At 44.6% G+C, this 4445-nt stretch overlaps 1 long non-coding RNA gene across 1 annotated transcript; it reads right to left on the bottom strand.

The window, feature by feature from the left end:
- Nucleotides 1-1433: 1433 nt before the first annotated feature.
- On the bottom strand, nt 1434-3589 carry LOC142767482 (uncharacterized). Its single transcript, XR_012884911.1, has 3 exons — nt 3450-3589; nt 2076-2161; nt 1434-1711 (listed from the first exon to the last, which is right to left on the bottom strand). It is a non-coding gene; the product is annotated as an uncharacterized LOC142767482 (long non-coding RNA).
- Between the last annotated feature and the right edge of the window lie 856 nt (nt 3590-4445).

Here is a 4445-nt window from a genome sequence, read left to right as displayed (position 1 = left end):
ACATTCTTAGCACTCCTGGGCTGATAGCACCAGCCAATACACCAACAGCATTATCACACTTGTTTGCGAAACCCTCCTGCAGAAAGTAAAGTTAAAGGAAACGGGACCAAAAGAAAAAGAGAATGACCAATCACTTTTGCATGTCACACGGTACTACGTACATAAGGTGTCTCACAATTTTAGGAGAAGAGCCAGCAGATATGACATTGTTGTTTTCCACCCCTTGCAAGCTTTCAAAAGTGCATGTACTTACAGCAACAGGAATAGTCAACCTTGCACCATTCGTCACTAGAATAGGTTTACTGAATGCCAATCTAATGTGTATGAGATACCGCTAACATGTGGAAAAGTAAACATAGGACAAACTGGGCAATGCTTCAATGATCAAGCAAGACAGCATGCTTTAAATGTTAAGAAGGGCTATAGTAGTCTCATGGCCGGACACCGTGAAGAATGTAAGTGTAATCCTAGGTTTCATAAAACACGGTTTTTGAAAAAAAAGCAAGCAGAAAAATGAGACATTTTAGAACTCTTTATCAGGAAGGCCAAGGATCAATCCATCAGTACACCTTCACTTATCTTTTCCGAAAAAGTGTATTCTCTTCTCGGTTAAAATTATTTTGTCATGGTCACGCATGTGTTGTTGCAGATGAGCCCTGGTCTTGTGCTCAGTATAAAAACGCTCGTAGCATGTTCAATAAAATTCAGTTGACAGCGTTTTTTCCTGTCCTTTTTGCGATAAGATTTTTATTACAGAAAGAATTTCATTTTCGTCCAATTTAGGTATAATTATGAGTTTTCATTGTATCACAACATGGAGCAAATTGCATCTCAATACGGACAAAAATCACAATTTTGTGAAATTCGTGATAATTTCTCGTATATTTCAGCAGCTTGAGAGGTCTAAAGATGTCTTTTCCTCAAAATATACCTTCTGTGGTGTAAGTATTCACTGCTCAAATATTCATACAAAGTGCAATATTGCAATAAAAAGTGCAAACATAACACATTTTGGCTTTATTCTTGGAAGCGAATGTGGGAAAAAAATTGCACTATTATTATTGAGCTTGAAATACCTTACAGAAGCACATTTACTTAACAGGTAGACCGAATTTGCTTTAGAAAAAAATAAGCGGTAGTTTTAAAACGAAATTTTCCACAAACAGCGCACAGACGGCATTATGCCAGGAAGTTATAAGCCAGGCACATGAACAAAACTTTTTTTCTCGCTGAAATATTCTAGCAGTTCACTGTTTTCAATGCAGTAAGTCAGCACTTTTTTTTTCAAATACAATTCAGATGGTCGCCAAAGTGGCTGGGACGTTTGGCATGGAATGGTCCAGCTATATTTAAGCAAAATAACTTACACAAATAACAATGTTTGTTCATCTACCATGACCACACTAGAAAAAGTTGTTCAGGCATTGTGACACTAAAATTTTCAGCGTCGTACTGCCTGAACAACTTCTTTGATAAACTCCAAACTCACGCCGAGAAAAAGCCGCTCAATCACGGTGGTTGTTAAAGGCCTTGCGGCCGTAAACAATGTTGAAAATAAAAAAAAATCAACTCATCAGTGCTGTCACTTTTTCTTCGTCATTACTGACACGGAAGATTTTTCGGTTATCCATGTGGAGGTTCAGGAAGTAGGCTTGCTCTAGGCTGGGGCCGGGGGGTAGACTACGCAGGACGTCAGCGGCACCCTCTCATCCTGTAATAAGAGCAAATATGACTTCTCATAAAAGGATGTTCGTGCTGTTCTGGCAGCACCATATATAAAGAATGTGTAGTGTGTATCCTTCGAAATGGCGTGTAATTGACATTACACTGAACTCGAAGCATACAACCCATACATTCCAATAATTTCGTATGATAAAGATAAGAGTTTTCCAGCATACAGCAAATTCCCGAAATGAGGTGAAGTGTAAGACTACAGCTCAAAAATGGCACTTACGAAAGCCTGAACTCACCTAAGAATCAAATTCCTTCTAGGGTAGTGAGCCAGTGTGAAAAACAAGTCTTAAAGTACAACGTTCGGAACATGTAGCATTAATCAAAACGCACAAGAAACTTACCTCTTCATGTACAAACAGTGAAGACATGTCTGCTTTCTCTCTTACATGAGAACAAATGATCTTGGGCGTGGCACTAGCGAAGAGGTCTGCAAAAAAAAGTAAAAGATTTATTGACTTTATTCACGCCTCTAACAATCTGAGCAATTGTTACAAGTCACCAATCAGTGCAATTCTGACTGCCTCTATAAGGGCATCAAAAATGAACAATTTTCTCGTTCTTTCTACCCTCACAAGACGCTCCGTCAATGGAATCTAATCCAAATTTGACGCTGTGCTTCCTATTTGCCTGCTTTCTAGACGTAGGGCTGCGAACATGTGTTTTGTGCACCTAATCTAGCACAGAAATTCGTCATCTATAATTCAATCATCGTAATTCACTGTAATTTGATAAAAGATGTGATAGCTCGTCCAGTTTTTAAAGAGTTGCGGGCCTGCAATAGGTACTGCCTAGCACGTATGAAAGTGTTTCTTTAAAATTTTTTTTCAAAGCTTGCTTTCAGAAAAAGCATCTGGCATACTTCGACAACCAAGCCCATCCTCTGATGGCAATCAGGGGCACGCTGTTAGCGATTATTGACCACGGGATTTACAAACGTAACCCGTGCCTAAATACTCAGTTAAACACAATCAAGCTAGTAGGAGCGCTCGAACGACACCAACGCGCGCGGACGCCGTCTACGTTGCAGCAGCCTTGGCTTATGCTAGAGCTACCGCACATAGCTCCCACAGTCACGTATATTCTCTCGATTCGGTTATAACGCCGATCGTTATCGCAGATGAAGGCAAAGCACGAAAACAGCAAACAGAAACGAGGGAAAACAACGCACGGCGATGGCCACAACAACGCGCCTTTGGAAGTCTGCTAGATCTTTCCCTGTTGCTGGTGACACTTGTCCTAAATAGCTTAAAAGACCGAGGTGCACGTGCTGGGAGCATCGCGGCAGCAAAAAAAAAAAGCCATTTCGTACAGTGCGCCTCTGTACAATTTTTTTTTCTTTTTCTTTCTTTTTTTACGCTTACACCTACAGAAGAACGTTGCACATTTGAGTATTAATAGAAATGTTATAACGATTTAGCCCAAAGCACATCTTAAAACAATATTAATCACTTTGTGCAGTATAAAGACAGTGTGCGATCAGCAACTAATCCCGCCCTCGTTAAGTGATCACATCACTCACTGTATCAGTGATGCAGGCACTTACACAACATCGCGCATAGCAGTGTGAACTCGTTAAGTCACACGTTTATTCGGGCATCTGCAACAGACCCGCGAGCGCATGCTGTTGTAAAAGGCTGGCAGCCTACTTCGGCAGAGCTGTTGCAGGGGCCCAGCTTGCGCTGTATGATTACTACCTACGAAAACAGTACACTCACCGTTAACAGGCCCACGTTGTCCGTGTCCGCCACTCCATGAATATTCCTTAATCCGAGCGTCACTTCGAGCACGGTGTCATGCGTGACCACCATTGAATATGCGCCTGTTCGCTAGAACACACACAGCTACCAAGACCCTAGACCAACGCAACGCATTTGAAATACGATGTCTCGTCTTTCAAGAGCAACGTTGAGAGAGCAACGAGAGAGCAACGTTGAGAGAGAGAAGGAGGAGGCACTGGCGGCGGTGTCGCAGCTGTCGACACAGGTGTTCGGTGACGCAACTATTCGCTTATCTACGCCGCCGTTGTGGGAGCAACGCTGGCCGGGGTTAGCGCGGGGGGGGGGGGGGGAGGAGCGGAAAACCCACCACGGAGCCCACATACGCCGCGCCGCGCCTTCGTCGTTTAGGGCGGTGCCACTCTTTGACACAGCTCGTGCCGCCTCCCGCCGTCGGGCAGCGTTGCTAGCACGCGTTGCCATAGTAACGGGGAAGACGCGGCGCCATCTTGTGCTCAGTCGGTTCACTGCCGCCGTGTGCGCGTGTCTGCGTGCGTGCCGCCTGTAACTCGCCGTGACTTTTGTTGACCACGGGAAGCTTTTCGTAACCATGCCAGCTCGGTGAACGTTTTGGGAGTTGTATGAGCACCGAAAATGCCCGGCTGTTGTGTTCCGCAATGTACGAACCATTGCAGAAAAGGCATACGGATGTTCCGCTTCCCGGCCAGCCCGAACCGAAGAAAGCGCTGGCTCGTAAAAGTGAAAAGGGACAGCTGGGAGCCCACTGCTGCTTCTCGTGTTTGCGCTGTGAGTATTGCACCTCGCTTCATGTTTTTTCGCACGCGTACTTGCAGCTGTATTCTAATATGTAAGTGCTATGCACCTGCAACGCTTTCAGCAAGCGTCGTCGTGTCCCCAACCTCTCCTCCGTCGCCGCAGCGCCGTTGCGTGTCGGTAGCGGAGGCCATGGCCTGTTTTGATGGCTTCCAGCGACGG

This window comes from Rhipicephalus microplus, chromosome 7 (assembly GCF_043290135.1).
Source record: "Rhipicephalus microplus isolate Deutch F79 chromosome 7, USDA_Rmic, whole genome shotgun sequence".
NCBI lineage: Eukaryota > Metazoa > Arthropoda > Arachnida > Ixodida > Ixodidae > Rhipicephalus > Rhipicephalus microplus.
The sequence above is the reverse complement of the archived record's forward strand: the minus strand, read 5'-3'. Positions and strand labels throughout refer to the sequence as shown.